The sequence below is a fragment of the Anolis sagrei genome, chromosome 5 (assembly GCF_037176765.1).
Source record: "Anolis sagrei isolate rAnoSag1 chromosome 5, rAnoSag1.mat, whole genome shotgun sequence".
NCBI lineage: Eukaryota > Metazoa > Chordata > Lepidosauria > Squamata > Dactyloidae > Anolis > Anolis sagrei.
In genome coordinates this window covers 100,720,792-100,735,526 of record NC_090025.1, presented here as the reverse complement: position 1 = coordinate 100,735,526, position 14,735 = coordinate 100,720,792, and positions in this window count along the sequence as shown.

Below are 14,735 nucleotides of genomic sequence, written 5' to 3'. Positions count from 1 at the left end.
AGTCCTCAGATTCAAACCTTACTGGAGGCAGAGCTAGAAGGGCTATCACCTTTCTGATAAGAATCACCAAGCCTTCAAATCAGTGTGTAATGTAGGTAAAGCATCATAGGTTTGAAAGCTATTTGAGGAGGCAACAAAACACAAACAGATGAACCCACACCTATCTCAGCGATGAAAACCATTTATTATAGGCTCATTTACTTTGAGTCTCCTTCGGGAGAGATAAAGTATAAATAATAATAAAAATAACAAATAATAATAATAATAATTAATAATAATAATAATATTAAAAGGCATAACACCACTGCTCAGATGATTCATTGGAACTTGTGCTGCAAATACTGATATTGTACTATGTTAATAATGTATTGTATGTATATATACCTTGTAAGCCACTTGAGTCCCCTTCGGGATGAGAAGGGCAGCATATCAATGTCGTAAATAAATAAATAAACAAACAAACAAACAAACAAACAAATAAATAAATACCATCTGCCTGTGACAAAGAACTGGTGGGATCACCAGCCTGAAAAAGTTACAGAAAATGAACACATCAAACTACTCTGGGACTTCTGAATTCAGACAGAGTTCTGGAGCACAATACTCCTGACCTCACGATCATGTTAAAAAATAAAGTATGGATTGTCGATGTTGCAATCCCAGGTGACAGCAGGATTGAGGAGAAACAACTGGGAAAGCCCACACGATATGAGGATTTAAAGATCGAACTGCAAAGACTCTGGCACAAGCCAGTCAAGGTGGTCCCAGTGGTGATCGGCATACTGGGTGCAGTGCCTAAAGACCTTGGCCTGCACTTAAACACAATCAGCACTGACAAGATTACCATCTGCCACCTGCAAAAGGCCACCCTACTGGGATCTGCATGCATTATGCGCCGATACATCACACAGTCCTAGACACTTGGGAAGTGTCCGACATGTGATCCAATACAAGAGCCAGCAGAGTGATCTTGTCTGCTGTGGACTCATCTTGTTGTGTTTCAAATAATAATAATAATAATAATAATAATAATAATAATAATAGTGATGATGTGTTCGACTTGTGATATTTTGATACTCAATCCAGCATATAGATCTTGTTTGCTGTGATATACTGTGCTTTTGTGTCAGAATAATAATAATAATAATAATAACAACAACAACAACAACAACAATGAGGGGTTTGCACTCCCAATTTTGTTTAAATCAAATTCCCTGCAGTGCTAGCCAGCCCAGTAAATGGCGAGGATGGCTAGAAATTGCAGTCCAACAATATCTGGAGTACTGTATTAGCTCATCCTGTTTTAAATGCAGGAGCATTCAAACGTGCAATCTAAAAAATTTACTATTCAGAAACAGTTAATCACCTTGTTTTATAGTCTGGCTCTCTGTGTGCCTCCCAAAGAATGTTGCTAGCTTTTCAGAAATAGTTTGCTGCCCCTGAAATTCTTCAGAAATTTGATGTGAGGATTAGGTTACAGAATCTGCTTTGGGGGAAATTCTACTAAAAAGAAATTTATTGTCTGCATTGAAATACATGGATGTAAAATTGTCATATGGGCAGGATATATACGAGATCGCTGGCACTTCAACTGCAAAAATTATACTCAATTTCTTCCCTCTATATTTGTTTTCTCCATTAAGATACAATCAAATCAGAAGCTGGCAAAAAAGCCACTGGTTGTAATCATTGGGAAAGACCATGTGCTCAAATTATTGTTGTTTCAAAAGAAAAAATACATATAATAAATACATATAATACAGATATAAAAAATACAGATATAATTACAACCATGTTATTAACTAGATTATAAATGAGATTAAAAGCCCATATTCACCAGAATGTCAATTCCAAAATGCACCTGTCAGACCTTCAGAATAAAAGAAGTTAGGAAAAGGAGATACATAACATCAAATGATAGAACCATACAATCATAGAATCCTAGAGTTGGAAGAGACCTCTTGGGCCATCCAGTCCAACCCCCTGCCAAGAAGCAGGAAAATTGCATTTAAAGCACCCCCAACAGATGTCCATCCAGCCTCTGTTTAAAACCCTCCAAAGAAGGAGCCTCCACCACATTCTGGGGCAGTGAGTTCCACTGCTGAACAGCTCTCACAGTCAGGGAGGTCTTCCTAATGTTCAGGTGGAATCTCCTTTCTTGTAGTTTGAAGCCATTGTTCCACGTCCTAGTCTCCAGGGCAGCAGAAAACAAGCTTGCTCCTGACTCCCTATGACTTCCTCTCACATCTTCGAATATCTTTGAACATGGGGCAGATGTACAGTATTTATTTATACCCTGCCCTTCTCGCCCAAAGGGGACTCAGAGCTTACACACATATGGGAAGCATTCAATGCCAATGATACACTTAACAACACAATCAGAAGTAAAGGCAGTTGTTCTCATCTTATTTCTGGAACCTTGGAGGCTGTGCTTAACTCCAGACACAGGGGGATGGGGATGGGGGGGATGCTGTTGCTCCATCTTCCATGCCGAGGAGCTTTCCTCCAATCGATTGATGTCCTTAAGGCCACCTTTATTACCTCCTGCTAAAAGCAGTCCTATTTATCTACCTGCATTTCTGCTTTCAACTGGCTAGGTGGACAGGTGAGCTGGGGCTAACAGTGGGTGTGCACCCCAACCCAGGATCAAACTGCTGACCTTTGATTGGCAGGATTTTTCTACAGCACAGTGGTTTAGCCTGCTGTGCTAAACCCGACACTTGAAGTCCCCATTTGCTACATTCCCAAATTAACCCACATTTTCTGAAAATATGGGCATTTGAAGAAAAGGAGGATGTTTATACATCATGCTGGGTAGTCTCCAGCTGCTCAACTTCTACTGATGGGAAATAGATATTAGTAGAAAGGGTTAGGTTAATTTTTAGTCCCCCATTTGTGTGATGTATCGACGAATAATGTATGCAAATCCCAGTAGGGTGGCCTTTTGCAGCTGACAGATGTAATTTTGTCAGCGTCAATTGTGTTTAAGTGCAGGCCAAGGTCTTTAGGCACTGCACCCAGTGTGCCGATTACCACTAGAACCACCTTGACTGGCTTGCAGTTCAATCTTTAAATCCTCATATCATGTCAGCTTTTCCAGTTGTTTCTCTTCAATCCTGCTGTCACCTGGAATTGCAACATCAACAATCCATACTTTGTTTTTTAACACAATTGTGAGGTCAGGAGTTGTGCTCCAAAACTCTGTCTGCATGAATTAGGAAGTCCCAGAGAAAATTGACATGTTCATTTTCTGTAACTTTTTCTGGCTTGTGATCCCACCAGTTCTTTGTTGAAGGTAGATGGTATTTGCGTCACAAGTCCCAATGAATCATCTGAGCAACGGTGTTATGCCTCTCCTTGTAGTCTGTCTGCACAATCTTCTTGCAGCAGCTGAGGAAGTCATCTGTTGTTTCATCTGCTTTCTTACAGAGTCTACATTTGGGATCTGTAGTTGACTTTTCAATTCTTATTATTCTTATTCTTATTATTATACATAACAAGATTAGTACACTGCAAACAAGACCACTATGCTGGCTTTTGTATTTGATCACACGTCGGACACTTCCCAAGTATCTAGGATATTATTATTATTATTATTATTATTATTATTATTATTGTTGTTGTTGTTGTATTATTATATTAATAATACAAATATTATTATTTGTATTATTAATATTTCTGATGATATTTATACTAAATATATGGATGACCGAACGTTTAATTTTACATGTAATAGGTTGTTGTTATCACAACCATTATCAATCAATCAATCAATTTAATTTAATTTATTGTTTCAGGAACAAACCAAACAGTTGTATTGCCTTTTTAACAAACAAACAAACAAAACACAAAGTTTGCAAGCTTGGTAGTTGATTAAATGTCCTTTGACCAGTAGCTGGCCACTTGGAGTGCCTCTGGTGTTACTATAAGAAGGTCCTCCATTGTGCATGTAGCAGGGCTGTAGTTTGCTCTTCTCCACACTCGCATATCATGGATTCCATTTTGTAGCCCCATTTCCTAAGGTTGGCTCTGCATCTTGTGGTGCCAGAGTGCACTCTGTTTCAGTGCCTTCCAAGTCGCAAAGTTTTCTGTGTGCCCAGGGGGGAGACTCTCATTTGGTATTAGCCATTGATTGAGGTTCTGGGTTTGAGCCTGCCACTTTTGGACTCTCGCTTGCTGAGGTGTTCCAGCGAGTGTCTATGTAGATCTTAGAAAGCTATCAATCAATGATGATGATGAAATCACTGTATCGGGGTGAATGAATAAGTTAATGGCCAAGTTTATAGTCAGTATCAGAACTACAAGTGGAAACCTCTAGAGCTGCCCTATATCCCATTAAGCTTCAAGTCAGACTTTTGTCAGGATCCAGAGATGATGATCTCAGGTGAATCTGCCCAAGTAGGTACAGCACAAGTTCTTTGAGACCCAGAAATGTGATAAGGCTTAAAGGTTTGTCAAAGACTTTGGGCAACAGAGAGTACAACTCTGTCTTTACCCTGTAGTTAGTTACAATAATATATATATGCACTGCTACATGTCTGTAGAATACCAATTATTCTTTCAATTGATATTTGAATCACCTTTTTCATTTTATTTACCATCTCTGGACATTTTTTTTCAAATAAAGCTTTGATGATATTGATCATATCCTAGAAATACCATTACTTTCCTCCTTCATCTGTGTTTCGATTATGGGACATTGTGGCAAAAACAGGAATTGGTGTCAGATTGTATATAAAGCATCTGTTCTTGTTTTGATCAGTACACATAAATAGCTTCAAGATAGCCTTGGACGAATGAAGAAAAGGCTACTGACTTGTTTGGGGAAAGTATGAGATGGTGAACACAGATAGCAAGTGAAGTAACTTATTTCCCCAACAACTCAAAATAATATAACCGTACATAGCAGAGGTAGGTTGAAATTGAAGACACAGAAATAAGGACTGTCCTCTAGCGGTATTGAATAGACATTTTCTGGAATCAGGAAAGGTAGTATTTGTGACCTTTAGGATAACAATGCCATCTAGAGGACAAGATTAGCAAGAAGCTTGAATTTATTCTCTCCTAAAAATAAGAATTAGGACAAATAGTAACTTCAGGACAAAATAGTAAGAGTGTCATGCACATTTATACATTTCAAGTCTGAATTCTGCATTGGGAAGAATGTAACAACTATCCGGTAATGAACTTTCAGCAACTCCTGTAGATGTTGCACAGCACAATCAATTTGTTTCCAAACTGGCTTAAAGTGTCTGGAGTTGGAGCTACAGAGTTATATGGTCAGTGTAGACCTATATAATACTGTACAATGCAGTTAAACTACATTATAATGGGCACATGACCATATAATGCAGTTCCAAACCATCAAGGACTTTAAGATCTTCTGGAGAGTCCCTGCTCTCGGTCCCACCATCTTCGCAGGTGTGTTTGGTGGAGACAATAGGGCCTTCTCTGTGGCGGCCCCCCGGCTATGGAATTCTCTCCCCGGCAAGATTAGGTCTGGCCGCTCTCTCCTGTCATTCAGAAAGCAGCTAAAATCCTGGCTTTGGAGTCAGGCATTTGCAGATTGGCGGATGATTTGATACAGCCCAAGAGTTATCTGCCCACAGCATTTTGGACTGAGTTGGATGTTGTTTGTAATGTGATGAATTGTTTTATATGTATTTTAGAACATATTTATTGTATGTTATTTTATGTATAACATTAAAGTTTGCTGTTAGCCATTCTGAGTCCCTCCATGGAGGCAGAGAAGAACGGGATACAAAAGTTCTAAATCTATCTATATAAATAAAAATGTAATGTTCGTTTGTGGGATTAACAGAACTCAAAAACCATTGGACGAATTGACACCGAGTTTGGACACACTACGCCTAACAACCCATGTATGTTCTTCACTCAAAAAATTGATTTCGTCATTTAAGAATTGTAGCTGCTGGGATTTATAGTTCATGTACAATCAAAGAGTATTCTGAACCCCACCAACGATAGAATTGAACCAAACTTGGCACACAGTTCTCCCATGACCAAGAGAAAATACTGGAAGGGTTTGGTGGGCAGTGTCCTTTGGTTTTGGAGTTGTAGTTCACCTACATCCAGAGATCACTGAGGACTCAAACAATGATGAATCTGGACCAAACTCTACACGAATATTCAATATGCCCAAATGTGAACACTGGTAGAGTTTGGGGAAAATAGAATCTTGTCATTCGGGAGTTGTAGTTGCTGGGATTTATAGTTCACCTACAATCACAGAGCATTCTGAATCCCACCAACGATAGAATCAGGCCAAACCTCCCACACAGAACCCCCATGTGGGCCACAGCAACGCGTGGTAAGGGACGGCTAGCAAAATAAATAAATAAATAAATGACAGTGTGGATCCAGCCTGTGTAGAACTGTCCTAGTCATCCTGATTGGGATTAGACCTTGGGGGCCCTTCCACACAGCCGTATAACCCAGAATATCAAGGCAGTGAGGTGCCATGTCTATGCTTGGAGTGGCAGCAATAAAATTTGGGGGGTCCAAGTAACGGCGCTCCATGCAGTCATGCCGGCCACATGACCTTGGAGGTGTCTACGGACAACGCTGGCTCTTCGGCTTAGAAATGAAGATGAGCACCACACCCCAGAGTCCGACATGACTGGACTTAATGTCAGGGGACTACCTTTACCTTTACCTAAGAAACACTAAACTTTGGCCTAGGTTTGGAGTGGCTATAATAATTATTTGCAACTGTGAAACTGAATTTGATTTTTCAGTAGATGCTTTCAATAGACAGCAAAAGCTCTGAAGAAATCAACCAGAAAAATGTGGTGTGTGTCTGAAAGAACTTACAACTTATACACCTGTGTCAACAATATAGAAAACATCTAACTCAAGTTCACAGCAGAACCACATTGAGGATTTCACAACAATTATTTCTTCTTACTATAGGATCGAGAGAAGAGTGGATATCTAGGATGATAAAAAAATATGAACTCTAAGTCTTTTTTTTTTTTTTTTTTGCTTCTCTTAAAAGCACAATACAGTTTCCAGAAATGGAAAACTTAGTGGGGCGGGTGGGGGTTGAGTTTGCTTATGTGTTCCTTTGACACCCAATCCCTCCAGGCTAAAAAGGAAGTGCTATTTTTGCGTATTCTTGAATCTCATCTTGCTCCTGATGTCTCAGTCAGTGACTATAGCCAGGAATGCATTCTCTCATCTCAGCTATTAAACTAGTAGCACCACATTCTGTTCAGAAGAATGTAATACTGTTTTGCACAAATATATAATTTCCATGTATGGCTACCTAGCAGGATAGTTAACCAATTTCAGCTGGTTGAATATATATTTCTTCACTTGGTCTTTGGGACTAGAGAGCAGGGATGTGTGAAATGTTCTGTTTTGTTTCGAATTTCAGGTGCCCCCCACCCTGTTCTGTTTTTGGGAATCTTTCAGGAGATTAGGAGGGGAGCAATTCAAATCTGTAATTCCAGATCTGAAGTTCCGTTTCCATTTTGAAAAGTATCTTCCCAAAATCAGAAAGGAGGGGGCACCCAAAATTTGAAACAAAAATAGAACAAAAAATGGATTTCTGTTGTTTTGCACACCACTACTAGGAAGATGATGGAACATACTACTTTGACTCTAAATGAAAGTCACTCCTACAAGCTTCTCTCTAGTCCGATTTTCCAAAAAGAAAGGTTGGCTCTGCATCTCGTGGTGCCAGAGTGCAGTCTGTTCAGCGCCTTCCAAGTCGCCCAGTTTTCTGTGTGCCCAGGGAGGAGTCTCTCATTTGGTATCAGCCATTGATTGAGGCTCTGAGTTTGAGCCTGCCACTTTTGGACTCTCGCTTGCTGAGGTGTTCCAGTGAGTGTCTCTGTAGATCTCAGAAAACTATTTCTTGGTTCAACTGAAAAGATAATCTTGACTCTTGCTTGTCTGGTTAGAATACCAAATTATAGTAGATTGCTCATCCAGCAGTCCCAGAATGAAGCTTCATAGTAAATCCAGTTTCTCATTTTCCTTTTAAACAGAGAGAGAGAAAACTATGCTTGCACATAATATGCCTTTTGATATCTTATAAAAGAGAAGTGCATTATAAAATTCTATCTAATGATAAGAAAATCAAATAGGATTTAAAGAGAGAGAAAAACAGAACTTTCTTCTACTTAGAATACTTGTTTCCATTAGAATTGATGGAAGGGGGGTACACAAAATTACACACAACACTAGGATAAAATAGAATGGCTAAGGACACATCTTTAGTGACCACTTAATGTGAAGGGCTGGAGAATAAGCTCTGTGGCAGCTAAACAACACACAGAGCTGATCCAGGCTAACATGGGTCAAAATTGCTTAATGTGGCCTTGAACCACATTACCCAAAGATGTGGGTTGCTCCAAATTTCCCCCCATAATCTGGAACAAACCACAACTCTGGGCCCACATGAACAGCTGGGACACTTCCAAGATGGAACTGGCCACAACTGTTTACACAGCCATCTCATGTTCCAGTGGGAGCAACATGAGTTGTGCCGGTCGCTTGTTGTCTAGAGTGATGCTGACTGGAAAAACGAGGCGATTGAACAAGGGAGGGGACATCCCAGCCAGGATCACTCCAGACAATAAGCAGTCAGCATGATTCATGCTTGGTGTCCACCCTGACAAGGAGAACATGAGAGGACAGTAAAGATGGCACCAAACCAGGTTCAATACTGCTGAATGGGCACGCCTCCCTCCCACATCTGTAGGATTGGCCCCACAATAAATGGTCAGGGTAGATCTGCTCCCAAAATTTTTGACTCTTTTGTAGTCATCACATTTTCAGTTGCTAAAGAAAAATGCAAGAGCAAATCCTTTTTTAGAGCTTGTATACACTGGTGAAAAAAAACAAGATTCACCCCAGATGTTCTCACAATGCATAGAGGCTTCCTTTGAGTAATCCAGATTTTTGTTGTTGTTTTAAATCAAATTTGCCTCACTTTGAGCAAAGTTGATGGAAGCTCCAGAGTTTGTTGGAATATCTCATGGCTTCAGGGTAGTCTGGAGAGCAGAATTGAATCTGATTTCCCCTAATCCACTGTCCAGATTGGACACTTGGACTGCCACCCTTACCTTGTGCTCACCAGGAAAGGATCTTGCCCATGTTGCCACTTCCAAGTATGTTATTCCTAAAAAAAGTCACAGTGATTTCCACACTGGAATGGCAAGACATTCCATTCTAATTTCTAAATACCATATAGTTAGCCACAGTTGAGACATCACGTGGTACTTTCTAGTTAGCCTTACTTAAACACATATAAGTAATTTTCCAAACCTAAAAGATAGTTAAAGGGTTATGAGGCTATACATTACACTGATATCTTTTTATCGTTATTACAGCTTCTGAGCCCACATTTTGGCAGTCTTAGAATGCAGAGTATAATTTGCCATTATCCTAATCCAAGGACAGGGTGGTCTTTTAGATCAAGTCTGAGGTCAAGAATGGGGTAGGCTGAAGGAAATTCGTGTGGCCTTGGGTAGTTTCATATCTGATATGGAGGTCTCTAAACTCATGAATAGTAGCCTGGATCAATGAAAAAAAGTGAAATTTGCTTTTATTCAGAAAATAATTTCCACAATGAATTAGTAACTTTGGGATTTCTGGCTTCGGCAACAGAGATAATATCAGCACTGTTCAAAATGCCAGGAATTGTTCAGGGAGGCAGATTCATCCTTGAATGTGACGGCGCGAGTGGCGCCGCCTGTGTGTAGAACCTTAAAGTGCAAAGGTTTAAACTGTATAACATGCCCAAACTTGCCTAGTTTGTAAATGTATAGTTGGATTGATTGGTTATTTATAGCTGTCAATCAGTGTTGTTTGCACCAGTTATATTGCTTCCTCAGCTCAATTGCTTGGCTCCACCTCTTCCTGGAGGAGGGCAGAGCTTTTCCTTTTCCATTCTACCATCAAACTTTCTATCAGATAGACATAAGAAAGAGACTTGGCTCTAAAGCCTTTAATTAAGTTACCTCTCATCACCAATTCTAAGGTTTTTACCCTTGGAACTCATACTTCATGCCCAGATCACCCTGGACAACACTGAGGAGACCCAAGTGCCTTCAAACCGGTCCTGTGGCACCAGAGGAAGGCTTTGTGCTTTCAAATATAGGCCATTTGGATTGGGGCTGTGAATGTTCAGGCATTTACAGCCATTGAGAAAGAGTGAACCTGGAAAATCTTTTCAGCTGCGAAATCTCCTTGGACCCAAGACAACCAGAGACTGTAATGTATATTTCCTTTACCCCCTTTGAAACTTCCAGCTTATTGCCTTAAAGGGAAAACTCTTTGTGAACAATAAAATTTATTTTGAGTTATCTACAGTGTTTTGGCCCTTGGGAGTTCCAGTTCTTTAAAGGAAGGCAAGAAGCAATCCCCTGGGGAAAAGATGTCACGTCTATGTCGTTTTCACTAAGAAGGCCACATACTTGAAGGCCACAGAAAAATACCAAGTTTAGCTCAAATACATATGTTGCTGGAGAAATTGATACGGTTAAATTTAGAATGAAATCAGAATTTTATCTATTGGGAATGCTGGATGATAATCTAGAAAGAAAATTTGGAAGACGATTCCAATAGATGATAGAAACTGTAGAAAGAATAATCTATGCTCAGAGATGGAAGGAACCAGTAATCCCAATGTAAGAGGAACGGCTGAATTAGCTGAGATGGATAAATTGACTATGCTGATTAAGGAATGTTGTGCTAAGTCCTTGCAGGACCATATTAGTGTTGTGAAGAAAAACCTTATTGTGTGTGATTATCTTGTGCAGCTGGCTAAGTAGGTCAACCAGCAATATTGTACCACACCCAAGGGGCTATAACTGTTTGAGTTTCTTTGAATACATTCTGGACTTCTGGTGGGTTGCTGCTGGAGTTCTGGAGTTCCAGCAGGAGATGTTGAAGGAGAGATCCTAAGGGAGAGCTTCTGGAGAGCCTTTTCTCTGAGGAGACCTATGGACAAAGGCTTGGCTCTGGGGAACAGTTTGAAGAAGCTACTCTGAGGAGGCTATGGTAAAATAGCTATTTACTTCAGGTTTATTTTGATCTCTCATTTGCTGTAAAGATGAAGATGCCTTATTTTATGTTCCTTACAAAGACTGTGTAAATATGTTGCACTGCTGATTTTTTGTATGCAACATTGCCAGCTTTTGTTTCAATCTGCAAAGTAAAGAGTAAAAGATATTTCTGTTCACTTTGACACTAGTCTGAGAGTATTTTGCATTTTGGACTTTGGGCGCTGGAACATTGGGTAAAACACGCACTGCATAACAAGGAAAAATCATTGATAAATTAAAAAAAGATTTGGACTTGATTATAGCTTTTCACAACAACAATGGGGGCAAATGTCAAATGTAGGAATTATGAATTAAAAGAGAGTTACCAAATGTAGAAGTGTGGATATATAATATCATTTCTCCAGAACCGGTGTCAACATGGATCAAGTCTCCGATAGATCTCCCCTCCTATGTGGGGTCCCCCAAGGTGCAATCTCTCTCCTCTTCTCTTCAACATCTATGTAAGACCCCTTGCTAGTTTGGCTCGGAGTTTCAGCCTGGACTGCTATCAATATGCAGACGATACCCAACTCCTTCTGTGCCTGGAGCCTGGAGCCACGTCAATTCCAGACAATTTCACCCTATGTATGGAAGCTCTATCGAACTGGCTACATGCTAGCAGACTGAATGTGAACCCGGCGAAGACTGAGATTCTCTGGCATGGCCGCCCGGCAGGCCTGACTCATCCGTTACCCACCTTCGATTGTGCCGCTCTATCTCCATCGACGACTGTTAAGAGCTTAGGTGTCATCCTGGATTCGCAGCTGACAATGGAAGCTCAGGTCGCTGCTGCCGGCAATCAGGCCCTTTTCCATCTATGACAAGCGAGGCAACTGGCACCCTACCTATCTGACGAGGCTCTGGCAACTGTCATCCATGCCACAGTCACGTCTAGGCTGGACTATTACAATGTCCTGTATGTTGGCCTCCCAATATCTACGACCTGAAAGCTCCGTATTGTTCAGAATGCAGCAGCCAGGTTATTCACAAGAATGCCCATGAAATGCCATATAACACCAGTGCTGCAACATTTACATTGGCTTCCAACTGAGTACCGTGGCCTGTATAAGATGCTACTTCTGACCTTTAAAATTCTTTACGGCCAGGGTCCATTGTACCTTTGGGACCGCCTCTCCTTCTCCCATCATCTGAGGTCACAACAACCAGCTCAACGTGACTTACTCTATATACCGGGTCCTAGAGAAGTGCACTTGGAAAGGACAAGACGCAGGGCTTTTTCTATTTCTGCCCCTGCCTTATGGAATTCCTTGCTGCCCTATATGAGAGCCATGCGTGACTTAGGACCTTTTACTCTAGCACTTAAGACCTGGCTTTTTACTAGAGCATTCAATCTCTGTTAATTTTTAATTTCTGTATGTATGTATTTTATCTTTTACAATTTAGCTGTAAATCACCTAGAGCATTCTCAGATGGAGGGCGATTAATAAGTAATTAAATATGATGATGATGATGATGATGATGATATAAAGGGAGCAGAATAATAAGAGACAAATACCATCAGACAGAGATCTTTTAGGGCAGAGTCTTGAGCGTAAGGGTCTTCCCCTCCTCTGTTTACTCAGCTTTTCACAGAGAAAATACAGTTTTGGGGCTCCATAACAGGCAGAAATCTCTCTCTAGATATAGAGGGGTCAAGGATTACCACAAGCAGAGGCGGCCCTAGGTAATTTTCAGTGGTAAGCAAACAGTATTTTGGCACCCTCCTCCCCCAACCAACCACTGATATATATTTTCTGTTTGTCGTGGGAGTTCTGTGTGCCATATTTGGTTCAATTCCATCACTGGTGGAATTCAGAATGCTCTTTGATTGTAGGTGAACTATACATCCCAGTAACTACACTTGCCACACTTGCTCCCTTGCCTGGCCCGCTTTGGGTCCGGAGGCATGCCTGAAGACCCTGGCATGTGCACCAAAAGTCACTTCTTCTCCTGACTTTCTCCTCATCCATTGGGATCGAGAGAGAGAGAGAGAGAGGTGGAGATGCCCACCTTTCCTGAAGGTAGGCGCAAAAACAAAGGAGGGAGCGGAGGTGGGAGATACCTCCAGCCGGAGGGGCTCTCTCTCTCTCTCTTGGTCCCAATGGCTGAAGAGAAAGTCAGGAGAAGAGGCGACTTTTGGTGCGCACACTGGGGTCTTCAGACACGCCTCCGGACCCAAAGCGGGCCAGGTGCAGCGGCTCTGCCCCTTGGCCCAACCGCGGATTGGGGAGAGGAGAGGAGAGGAGAGGAGGCGGGTGGAGCACCGGGGGATCAGGAAAGGTAGCCAGTCATGGGGAAGGGATCGAACACAGAGAATAATTGAGCGCCGGCTCTGCTTGCGCATCCAGTGGCCAGGTGGAGCAGGAATGAGAGGGGCTAGGCGGGGCTCAAGGGCCCAGCCCCTTTGGGAAGAGGCTCGCCTGGCAGTGAGGCAAGAAAGCTGAGTATCCCCCCGGACTCCTAGGGCTGTTGTGAGTTGAGGGGGCACTCCCCAAGAGGTGGTCGAGGGGCATTTACAGAGGCGCCTCTGCGCCCCTGGCAAAAAAAAGTGTTCTGCGACCGCTTACTTCGTGTAATGGATGAGCCACCCCTGACCACAAGAACCAATATTGGTTACAGAAAAGACGAACATCTTTAGCCTCTCTGCAGAATTTTCCCCAGTTTTCAAGCTGGATAAACTCCAAGAAAAGCATCCTTCGATTGGAATAATAGATCAACGTAAGAGTGGGAGGCGTCCTTGGAGTAGGTGGCTTCTCACAAGAAATAGGCCTAAATGTAGGAGTATATACACTAAAACTCTGGGTGTGTTTCTGGCAACATACCCATAAAAGGTTCAGTGCTGACTCAAGTTGCTGAGCAGAGTGTGGTTCTTAAGCTTCAGATCTACCTGGTCTTTCTACATCCCTTGTTTCCTATGAACTTTTTTGTGCTTGTTGTGGGTGGGTGGCACTGTGATACTGGCATTTATTTTGAGCTGTTCAACCAACCAATCAATCTTTATTATGGTCCAAAGACCCAATTTGCTCAGCAGAGAAAGTGCACAGGAGTTTCATAACCTGATAAGACCACTCAAAAGTAGGATGAGTGCAATGCTAGATGCATATGAACATGAGCAAAAACACTGCAAATATATACAAGGCAAGTTTCAACCTGGGTCTAATACAGGAAGTTGTTTTATCTTGGCTAGCTCAGAGAAAAACTTGGCAATAGCCAAGGTCACATGGGGGAAATTGTCACCTAGTAAAAACTTTACATGGAATTGGGCTGATATACCAGATAGGTTGCTCAGTAGTGGGTTAATAATATGTAACCAAGCCTGCTTGTAAAAACTGCAGAACAATAAGATGTGATACATACATTCATCATCCCTGTTATTACACGTGCAAAGTCTTGCATTGTGTGGAACTATCGCAAATCTACCTCGAAGCACTTTGAATAGGAACAAATTGCACTTTGCCTTGTTACTTCATCGCAAAGGACTTGTTCCAGCGGCTTACACTGGTTTAGCCTTAGATCATCCATGGAGCCCATTGGCTCTCATCAGATGATGCAAAGGAACTTCCAGCAGGGCTCTATGGATGATATAGGGCGGAGCCAGCACATGCTGCTGCTTTGACAACACGGAGAAGCTTCCTGTATTGAGGTCCATAGGAAGCC